We start from the raw sequence: 12,321 nt of genomic DNA on the forward strand, positions 1-12,321 counted from the left end.
TTTTGTGGAACAGCCCATTCATAGGTCAGGGAGAGTGTCTCGCCAACCTGAGAGGTAATATGGCCTTGTCATTGAGAATGACAATGAGTTGTCGATCATTGATGATGACGACCCTGTGACCTATAATGAGGCTATGAGTAGTGTTGACTCAGAGAAATGGCATAGTGCCATGAAATCCAGAATGGAATCTATGTATATGGTATACAAAAGATAGATTATAGCAGATGACCAGGTGGAGACCTATAAGTCCAGGCTTGTGGTAAAAGAATTCAAACAAAGGCAATGGATTGACTTTGATGAAACTTTTTACCTGTAGCCCTGTTAAAATAAGTTCGGATTTTGCTTGCGAATGCTGCTTACTACGACTATGAAATTTGACAGATGGCCAGATGGTTTTCTTTCCAAAAGAAATGAAAACCTAGTGTGTAAGCTGCTGCGAACCATATGTGGTTTAAAGCAGGCTTCTCGAAAGATGGAACATTCGTTTTGATGAGACAATGAAAGAGTTTGATTTTATCAAAAACGTAGATGAACCATGCATCTACAAAAGGGTTAGTGGGAGCGCGGTAACATTTCTTGTATTGTATTGAATTAGAGTTGACACACATAACAACATAGCAGCCCCACTCACAAAGCTACTTTATGAAAGTCACTTTGATCGTCATAATGACAGGATGGGTATTAGATACCAGAGTGATTGGCTTTAGTACAAGTGGGAGATTGAAAGGAATATGTCCTAAGTCCAATCATGTATGAGGATTTAGGAATAACTTTTATGTAATCTGTTTTGATTTTATTGATATTAATAAAAGACTTGTTTTGTTTTTATTACGGGCTTTATCTATTTAAGTGTTTAAATAAGATATACCATAGTTTAGAGTAAAGCTTTTTATGGATTATGATGAGATCATAATAGTGAGACCTAAAAAGATGATAACTCTAAACTTAAATAGTTCCTGGTCATAGGATTACTAATTGGTAATTAATAATCCGCAAAGATCGGTACATACTATGCTTGCTTCATTATGAAGGATGTCTGTTCTCATAGACATTTGTGTGGTGACACTATAGCTAGTATGTAGGTGCTTATTATAGAATAATTTCACTGAACATGACTCGCACAGCTGAACAACTGATGGAGTTCACTCACGTGTCAGCAGTTGTTCACCTAGTGATAGTTGTACAAGTATCCTTAGACTTGAGGTCATCATAGTCATCTTGTGTACACTGAACTATGTTTTGGTTTAGTTCTTAGTCTCCAGGGACAATTATTAGGGCTCTTCTGGATATAGGAATTTGTACACGAAGATAGTGTATGATCAATAAAGGATCTACCCCTTCCAGTGAAGGAAGTGAATGTTCAAGGCTGATCCACTTATGCTAGTTCAGGAATCTCTGGCCAGAGTAAATGAAATTAGAAAGGAGTTTCTAATTTGCATAGAACTGCGCATAGAAAATGGTAAGCAAAGTGATTGAATTAGATAGGCTTGACACGAGATCCATGCCTTGTATTTAATCGGGACATTGTAGGGTAGAAGGAGTTTATTGTACGGTAACTATTCACTGACAGGTTCTTGGTATTCTAAGCAGTGAATTCATATTATCCGGATAGTCGCGATATGTTGAGAAGCATCACTCACGATGTAGAATAAATGTGATTAATTAATTAATCATATTTAAAAAATTAGAGAATTTATATAAATAATGATAAAATAGTTTTATTATTATTTATATCTACTACCGGCTTAATATTGAACCTACAGGGTCACACCATAAAAAGAGAATGATTTAATGGTGGAGGAATTAATTAATAATGGCTAATAATTATTTATTTATGAAATAAATAATTAATTGGCAAATTTAATAATTGATTAAATGAGATTTAATTGATTATAAATTAATTAAGAAAAGTTCTTAATATTAGTAATTAAAGGATTTAATTTTTGGAAATTAAATCGAGAGAGAGAATTATTTCTAAAGTGTTTAGAAAAAGGATTAATGATTAAAAGGTGTTTTAATTATTAATGAGAATAATAAATGGGATAATAATAATAATATTTATGGGAAAATTTCAGCTGAAAATTTTGCCTATAAATACACTATTATAGACCCTATTTTATTCTAACCCACATCGAACCCGAAAACCCAAAAAGTTTGGAAAACCCAATTCTCTCCACCTCCTTCCTCCTCCTTAACATCGTTTTCTTGGTGGATACCGGTGGAGTGCTTCACACTTGAGGAGCAACTGCTAAGGATCTCTGATCGTTGTCTCCGAATTATTTTTAAAGGTTAGATTCGATCCCTCGAATTTTTATTCACGATTTATATGCTTTTATTTGGATTTTGTATGTGTAAAAGTGTTTTGCCACGCCCCGCTGCGTTTAAAAATCCAGCAGGAATGACCTTATCACTATCATCAATTTCAACTTTTCCCTTAGACTTCTTCATCTTCAAAACAAAGTCATCAACATCTACAAGTCCCGCATTACGAATTGGCCTATGAAGGCAATTTGGCCACAATCTGTCAGCAATGGGCAGGGCAAGGATTTTTTCAACAATGAATTTTGTCTCAACATGCTTCTCGCCAAAGGTAAACTCGGGATCTGCATAAAGCAAATCCAACAGACTCATGAAAATGGAAAATAAAGCAATGCAAAGGCAAAAACAATATAATGCATGCAAATAAAAAAAATATCAAATCGCACGAACTATGAAATAAGGGAAGCAAAACAAAGATCAACAAGATGCTTTCGTTTGAGAATTAACGATATATGACAAATGATAAGATAGAATTAGAAACGAAAGATAGTAGATAGAGAGTTACCTTTGGTATTCCAATGCTCAAGGAGATAATCATCCTCTTCTCCCAATGAGGTCTTGTCGATAAAGAAATAGTCAAGCTTCCAGCCCCTGTCATTCACATTGTCATTATTCAAGACCAAGGGGTCTCCTTTCAAATCATTGGAGAAATAATAACGACATCCCCCATATTTCTTGAGACCATACAAATACTTGACAACATTAACATCGATCTTCAAGTTATGTTTGGTCTCGATAGCCTCCAAGTATGCAAGGGTCCTCCATGCAGATGGCATGAGCTGACCAGGCACAATCTCGAGGATAACAAGAACGTCAGCAACGAGCTTTGGGAACGGGAACACCATTCCAATTTCAAAGGGGTAATAATAAAAGCAGACCCAATTCTTCTTATACCAATCTGCGAGTTCATTTGAATTAGGCATCACGGCGACAACATCACGACGAAAGAGGAGTTTGGCCTCTTCAATCTTTTCCTTCTTCAAACTGCTCGGCTTCTTATCATGATATTCAAGTATCTCGGTAGGGATCCAATCGGATAAAGGAATGGTTAAATCATCTGTGTCAGCATTATGGGAAGAAGAGGGCTTGCTGTTTTTCTTAGCCATGGGAGAAGGTGTGCGAGATTGAGAAAATGAAGTAGGAAGAAGTAAAGATAAAGTGATGCTGGGAAGAAGATGTATAGAAAAATGAAAGGATGGATTGAGATTAAGAAATGTTGATAAATGAAAAGACTTATTTGATATGTATGGGAAAGTTAATAGTGCGGGAACTAATGAGGCTTTATGTTTGCTTCAAGAAAGAGAAGAAGCAACAAATGACTAAAAATAAAAAGGATGATTGAAAGATTTAACAAATTTTTGAATAAAATTTGTTAAATCAGGGGCTAATGTTGGGATTAGATTATACATGACATGACTACATGGACGGGCCCAATAATGAAGGAGGCTGCAAGAAGAGAAATGGGCTTGGCACATGGAGAAAACGGAAGCCCAACAGACTAGGTCAATAATATGTTGCATGAGGATAACTCATGAGAACAGATATTCAAACTGGGGAGATAACGAAATGGATGAGTGGGAAGAGAAAAAGGAGGAGCGGTTGGCAGATGATGAGGATCAAAATAAGCTTAAATTCAAGAAAAAAGAGAGAAGAAACACACAACATAAATCACAAAAATAGTCAAACATGAAAAAAAATTGGGCTGAATGAAATTGATACCAGTACTGATTCTGAAGAGTATATGTGTTCACTTAATAACGTTTTTAAAATAAAAGAACCATGTACCTATAGAGAGGCAAGTAAAGACTCAGAGTGGGTGGATGCTATGGATAAAGAGCAAAGAGCACTTGAAGAAAATGAAAGTTGAGAATTAACTTATTTACCAAGGGGGAAGAAAGCGATAACCAACAAATGGGTATTTAAGACTAAGTATAAGCGAAATGGTGAGGTTGACAGGTTGAAAGCAAAAGTTGTGGCAAGGGGAGATAAACAAATCGAAAGGAAAGATTATAAGGAGACCTTATCACCTGTGGCAAAATTCACCACCGTAAGAAGTCTTATAGCTCTCGCAAGCTCACGAGATTGGAATCTACACCAATTGGAAATCAACAATGCTTTTTTACATGGTTTCTTGGAGGAGGAGGTGTATATGATACCACCAGAAGGATACACAAAAGCTAAAACAGGACAAGTATGCAAACTAAAAAGGAGCATATATGAAATCAGACAGGCATCAAGAGAATGAAATCTGGAATTATCTAATTATTTAAAGAATTTTGGGATGACACAATCCAAAAGAGACTACTGCCTTTTTATTAAAGTTCAAAATGGGAAGACAATTGTGGTGGTGGTCTATGTAGATGATTTAATCATCACCGGTGATGATGAGAATTGTATAGCAGTGTTGAAACGGCAACTTGACAAAGCTTTCATCATCAAGGATTTGGGACTAATGAGGTACTTTCTGGGAATTGAGGTATCTAGACGTTTTCAAGGAATAATGTTAAAAAAAGAAAATATATTCATGATTTGGTGGAAGCTACAGGTTTGAATAACTATAAAGCAAGCAAATTTCCCGGACTTAGACTCTCTACTGATAGAGGAGGGCTGTTAAAAGATCCTGAACAATATGGAAGAATTATATGAAGATTGTTGTATCTGAATTTGACATGGCTAGACATTTCATATTTAGTACAACATCTTAGTCAATTTATGCAAACACCCAGAATACCGCATTTACAAGCTGTTTTACACGTGATCAGTTATTTAAAGGGAACTAGTGATTGGGGGTTATTTTATTCAGCCACTTCAGATTTGCACCTTACATGTTTTTGTGATGCAGATTGGGGAACATGTGCCTACAGTGGCCGCTCTATTACATGATATTGTACCTTCCTTGGTGAAAGCCTCATCTCATCTCATGGAAGACTAAGAAATAAAAGACTATTTCGAAGACATCTACAGAGTCTGAATACAGAAACATGTCACACACTGCTGGTGAATTGGTTTGGTTGGATGGAATTCTCAAAGATATGTTGGTTTCTATTCCTAAGCCCATTCCTTTATTTTTTGATAATAAAGCCGCTCATCACATAGCACAATATCCAGTATTTCACGAGAGAACTAAACATTTGAACCTGGATTGTCACTACGTTAGAGAATAACTTGAAGAAGGGTTCATTTCTACCATCTACATCAAATCTTCTCTGCTACTTGCGGATATTATGACAAGACCCTTGGGAGAAGGCGCGCACAGGTTTTTTTCGTTCAAGATAGGACTTGTTCCTGCTACCCCAGGTCCAACTTGAGGGGGGCTGTAGAAAATAGTTCAATTGTACTTCTGTAATGTAGTGTGGACTTCTAGTTGTTAGCCTTCTTTGTCTATTTACAGTGATGTTCTGTCATTTTTCATAACAGCCTTTAACCTTAATATGTGCTAGAAAGTAGGATGGTTCTTTGTCTCATTAGTTGACAAACACCAATGATAGAATTAAACAGTTCTGTATATATTTAGTTCATTTTGCAAGTTTTTCATAAGAGAAAAGGATCAATACAAAGAGAATCATTTTCTCTTAGAACTTTTATCTTGAGTAAATTTCTTCAAAAATGTTCCGGTCAGTTGCTGATTCTGACGTCGTTTAGGATTCTTTCATTCCTCCCGATCATGTATAAGCCGTTGGCGATGATGAATCACTTAAATCTCTTTATAATTTTATTAATGAATTGTTTCTACTTCTTACATTGGTTCCCGTTTACTTCCCACAAGGTTTGTTTACTTATCTTATTTTTTAATAGTTTTATTGACTGTTTGATTTCTTCCATTAATTATTATTTCTGAAATTTTGTTTTGAATTGATTAAAGGTGATGATGACAGCTGCGAATCAATTAAACAAAATTGATAATTTGTAGTTCATTAAAAGTTGATTCACAGTTATGTTATACATATAATGTCATGCTTTCCTACTCTTTCTAAATTGATATTAACCTTGCCGATTTCCAATTGCCATAAAGTGTCTTATTTATTAGACAAATGGACTGGAAAAAGATGGTTGAGTACACCTCCTGGAAAGCTCTCTGTTACATATCTCGACACAGGCTATTGGGATCCTAAGACACGGTGCAAAATCTTTTAAGTTTAAATTCTTTTTATATACTTTTATGGTGTTCATATATATGTAATGCTTTGTAATTGATCAAACATAAAACAAATTGTAGGATTCCCGTGCTTGGTCACGTGGTGTGGCTTAAAATTAAGGAGATGATAAGCACTTTTAAGTTGTCATCTAATACAACTTACACAGCTTATCTTATCTACTATTTACGTAAGAATAAGCTCTGATATGGATTTCACATACCCTTAGAGACTTCTGTTGGTATTACTGAGGAAGAAAGTATCAACCAATTTGTGTATTTAGACCCTAGAATTGCCAAGTCCGAATGCCAATATGTAAAACTCAGAGATGATAATTACTTTGAAGTTGAGTTGGGTGACTACTTCCACACTGATGGAGAGACCAGGGATCTAGAAATGACTGTTAGAGAAGTGAAAAGTGGAAAACCTAAATGTGGCATAGGTTTCTCTATGATTGAGCTCCGACCCAAGCTAGGTAAGTAAGAACTGCTTTAAGGAGTCGAGAACTTATATATGAGATAGCTAGTTTACATCATAACATAATTTTAAACTAAACAATATGAAGTTTATCTATATCTCTATTAATGGAATTAAGAATATATGATTTTTACATATTGAAGAAGAAGAAGAGATCACAGTGACCAATCTGGAACTATATCTTAACCAGTAAGTAAACAGTTTGAATAGAGGATACATATAGATTAACAAACTTGGACATGCTGTCTATTCACTAACTAACTTGCCACCTCAACATCCTTGACACATGTGGAGTTAACAGCCTCATCATTGTGTTGCTTAGCTGGAGCAAAATATCGTCCACGTACACTATAACCACCACGAATTGGGTACCATGCTTGAGAGTGAAAAGACTGTGATCACAGGTTGCTTGTAGAACATCAAATTCCAGTAGAGCTTCTTCCAGTTTCTTATTCCAGACACGAGAAGACTGCTTAAGTCCATATTTTTGGAATAATCTTAAACTTATTATTTCAGTATTGTCTTTATTTAACTGTTTGATTGTTTTATTTTAAAATAAACATTATAATCAGTCTGTTGTAATGCACAGGACTTGGTCATTTGGTTGTTTAGAGTTTTCACGAGTGTAGGAGTAGTGGAGTCAAAGTAGGAATGTAGTTGCTAGTTTTTAGCATCCATTCAATAGTAGTCAGCCTATATATAATTTGCATGTACTAGCTTTAATATATGGGATAAGATCCATCATTTGTTTTTCCCCGTTAACATATATACAAATATTGTGTTTGTGTTCAATTATTAGTTTTTAATTTCCTACACTTGGCATCAGAGCATAGATCTAAACGGCTTGTGATTTCAAATGACATCAAAAAAAATTCTCCATCTATATTGAATGAGGTATCAAGATGAAAGCTTGCTTGAGAGAGAAGTATGGGACAAAAAGAGAAGCAAGAACAAAAATTAGGGAGGAACATGAGCGGTGAAAAGAATGAGAAAGATATCATGGCACAAGTGGCCATAAAAGAAATTTTATTTTAGAAGTGTGGGTGATTATATGCACCAGGAGAGAAGTGCTCCAAAGTTTTTTTTGATGAGATGTACATCAAAATTGATGGTGGTGAGAAGTGCATCACATGTGAAGAGATGAAGAGAAGTGCTTAATAAGTTTAAGATTATAGGGGTGATTATTGGAATAATCTTAAACCTATTATTTAAGGATTGTCTTTATTTAATTGTTTGATTGTTTTATTTTAAGATAAAAATTGTAATCAGTCTGTTGTAATGTATTAGACTTGGTCATTTTGTTGTTTAGAGTTTTCAGGAGTGTGGGAGTAGTGGAGTCAAAGTAGGAATGTAGTTGCTGGTTTTTAGCATCCATTCAGTAGTAGTCAGCATATATATAATTTGCATGCACTAGATTTAATGTATGGGATAAGATCCATCATTTGTTTTCCCTGTTAACATATATACAAATATTGTGTCTGTGTTCAAATATTAGTTTTAATTCCAACACATATATAAACTTCCGCAATCGACATACCAATTCTACACCGGGAGGGAAATGAATACCAGAAGTAGATAAACATTTAAACCCGGGAGGTAATTTCATATAAATTTTTTCAGCTAAAACACCATGAAGAAATGCATTATTGACATCCATATGATGGATATGCCAATTATATTTGGCTGCCAAGGCTAGAACAACTCTAACTTTTGTCATTTTCACAACTGGAGCATATGTTTCAAAGTAATCTACTTTTGTGGTTAGAGTAAAACCTTTAGCCACCTTATACAACTTACATAGCTTATCTTATCTATTATTTATGTAAGAAGAAATTCTTCTATAGATTTCACGTACCCGTTGAGACTTCTGTTGGTATTACTGAGGAAGAAAGTATCAACCAATTTGTGTATTTGGATCCCGGAATCGCCAAGTCTGAATGCCAACATGTAAAGCTCAGAGATGATAATTACTTTGAAGTTGAGTTGGATGACTACTTCCACATTGATGGAGAGACCAGGGATCTGGGGATGACTGTTAGAGAAGTGAAAAGTGGAAAACCTAAATGTGGCATAGGTTTCTCTATGATTGAGGTCCTGTTATTCCCAAACAATCTAAACAAGAATTACAGAAGGAAGGTTGAACATAATTTTGGCTCCTTTTCAATTTTAAGAACTGTTCTTTTGTAAATATATATATCAGTGTTTGATTTAGCAATGGTGCAGAATGAAAGTAATATTGAAATCAAAGCACAAAGTAAATATATACAAGTATTTAAAAAATTTCTGGTGGATTAAACTTTTCCACCAGATATATATATATATATATATATATATATATATATATATATTAAGTAGAGAACTCTGTATTGCAAAGTATACACAGCTGCTCACAAGTTAAAAAATAAGAACTGAGAAATTCTTTACAGATTTTGCCTTACCTATTTCTCTGGTAAATTGCTTACTAACTTGGATACTTTTCAACTTGCTACCCTTGGTTTATATATCACCAAGTCACATGATAAAAAGACAAGATAATAAGACAAACTATTTCTAGTCTAATTACATGCTGCTACACTTCTCTTTCCAGTATCTTTGAATATCTTTTGTGTAGCATGGAAATGGAAATGCTTCTTTTGTTCTCTAAAACCTGAATTAGGCTACCACATTCCATTTGCATACAATCAATGCATGTGACTGTTAAGTCACTATCATTTGCTTTATTGAATCTGATCATCCATTGAAACTTTGGTACTTTGGTTGATCATCCGTTGAAACTCAGGTTGATCATCCGTTGAGACTTATGTTGATCATGCGTTGAAACTTTGTGAATCATCCGCTGAGACTGTCTTCTTGGCATTTGACTCCATTTCATTTATACAAGATTACAAGGCATCTGATATTTACAATCAACCATCCTATCTTGCATATCAATCTAGTAGACAACATGACTTAAACATTCTTTAACATTTAGATCACTAAGCCATTTAAGTATACAGAAATGTGCTTCTAATCTTATTGTACATAAGCTACTCTTTCAATGGATGTTGAATTGATCATCTGTTGAAAGCTACAATTTCACTTAACTAAAGTCTACTAAGTGTTTTGTTCAAGTTATCATCAAGTACACAACATATTCCTAACAATCTCCCCCAATTTATGTCTACCGGAATTGTAGCCATAAATTAAGAGAAACTTGATGATAACGAAACACTCTATGAATACAGAATGAGATAAAGTAGAATTAAAATTACAAGTGATGCAGATTATTAAAAATCTTATAAAGAAAGATTTATAGAGTGTCTTACAGATCATTTTCAAGGTGCTCTTCTAGACTGAGCAAATTTAGATCATTCCCTTGATGGCCTTGACTTTTTTCCCAATTTCACATCATTCTCTTCAATCTGATATTGGAGTTGTCCGAAAAATTCTGATTCATCCTCATTTGTCAGATCCGGCTTTTCTTGTATTTCCTTGAGAGTTTCATTGCTTGCAATCTTTAGCTGGTCTTCCAATATGAAGGATCTTTTATGTATTTTTCATCCTTGAACTCCATAATCCTGTATGGCCTCAAATGCACCCTATCTCTAGTGAAAGGAATTGTCAATACTCTTGGGAGTGCATTTGGTCCTCTCCAGCTATTCATTATCTCCTCAAACTTGTTTATTACCATTTTCTTGGCAACTATGTTGAATTCAAAAATTTTCTTGATTGCAGAGAAGATGGTTACTAGAGTGGAATAGCCTTCATTGAGAATTCTGTGAAGTGGCCATGTCATCTCTTTGCCACCCTTGTACCTGAAGACTAGTCTCTCTGGAAGGTGCTTGTAGGCATCAATAGATCTAACTTCTTCTAGCTCATCCAGATAGAGATTTATGTCAGAAAATTCTTTGATGTCACATATATAAAGTTGATCTCCTTTCTTGACATTAGGTTTGGGTATGGCCACTTGCTTGGATTTAAGCTTGACAGGCTTAACTATTTTGACTACTCTTTCTTTTGTCTTCCTTTGTTTGGAAAAGATTGGAAGATTTAGATCAGGAAGAGGCAAGCTGTCCCAATCTATAGGTTCATCCTTGGGAATCACAGGTTCACCATGAAAGGTGATGTTGGGATTAAACTTGAATTCAACCTCCTTCATTGTAGGTATGGCTGGTTGACTTGAAGTTGTAGATTTGACATGCATGTAGTCCTCCTTATCATCGTTGAAATATATCTTCCTCTTTGCATGGATCTTGTATCTAAACTTCCTCTTTGGTTGCTTTGGTTCTTCCTTCTTTCCTTCATCCAGATTTTTAATTGTCACAGAAGGCAATCTAACTTATGTGGATGCAGGCATCTTGACTAGGTTCTTGGCTTCTAAAGCAGCTTGCATTTGTTGTTTTTTAAGCCTCACCTTTTCTTCTTTCTTGGCCTCTGCAAACTTTGGATGTCCAGCCACTACACAGATTAGTTTACCATTCCTGTAGATCTTAGCAATTCTGTTCTTTGACACTATGTCTCTGGGATCTTTGGATAAGGAAATAGACCTTGCAAGCAGCTTCTTTTCATCTAGCCTAGGGGTTTCATAAGATAGGACCAATGGTTTTTTTGTCTGAATTCTTTAGATAATTCCTTTTTGGTTGAAAGATCACACTGGCCTTTGGAGACTTGATTGATGAGGGTTGACCCCTTTTTATGTTCCCTAGGCTCATTTCATTGGCTGAAATTTGTCTCAATTTGCAGAAGTGAGAAAAGACCTTGTCTTTCTTCTCAATTGGACCAAATTTTTTCTTGATATTTTCATCAAGCTTCCTCCATTCTGCATCTAGCTCTTGCTCAACTGCTGCAACATCAAGCTTTTTAGATTTCTCATTTGATTCCAACTTAGCAGCTGCTATTTTTATTAGATCAATTTTGTCCAAGACTGATGGTTTAGGGAAAGCAATTGTTAGCACAATTACTTTACTGACTTGAATGTTTAGCACTTTCTCCCCCTCACTTGTTGACACCCCTTGGCTAACCGAAACAATTGAGTCTATCTCCCCCTTTTTATTAGCATCAAGTTGAGTAGAGGAAGAAGTTCGTGCAGCCACCAGTTTCTGAAGTAGCTAAGTTTGTTGGGATTGATGTAGATAAATTTGAGTTATAAGTTTTGAGTCTTTTGTCCAAGGAGTCCATCTTGCTGGCTAGATCGGAATTTTTTCTTAGTTGTCTGTTGATGTCAATGAAGGTTGTGTTGGGAAACTTAGCATCCAGTCTCTCAGTAACATCCTTCTTGACTTGATCAATTTCTATCTTCAGCTCAGTGACATCCAGATTTTGTTTGAGAGATTGAATTTGATGTAGTTGGAGTGAGTTTAGGTGTGCTTTTAGAAGTCTCTTGTTGTTGACATTTATAGTAGTTTGAAGAGCT

The 12,321-nt window shown here is 35.2% G+C and overlaps 1 long non-coding RNA gene across 1 annotated transcript; it reads left to right on the forward strand.

Moving 5' to 3' along the window:
* The first annotated feature begins 3,383 nt into the window (after positions 1-3,383).
* LOC141693202 (uncharacterized) lies at positions 3,384-6,469 on the forward strand. The gene is made up of 2 exons (XR_012563039.1): positions 3,384-4,776; positions 5,162-6,469. It is a non-coding gene; the product is annotated as an uncharacterized LOC141693202 (long non-coding RNA).
* Positions 6,470-12,321: the final 5,852 nt, after the last annotated feature.

Source organism: Apium graveolens, chromosome 10, assembly GCF_009905375.1.
Source record: "Apium graveolens cultivar Ventura chromosome 10, ASM990537v1, whole genome shotgun sequence".
NCBI lineage: Eukaryota > Viridiplantae > Streptophyta > Magnoliopsida > Apiales > Apiaceae > Apium > Apium graveolens.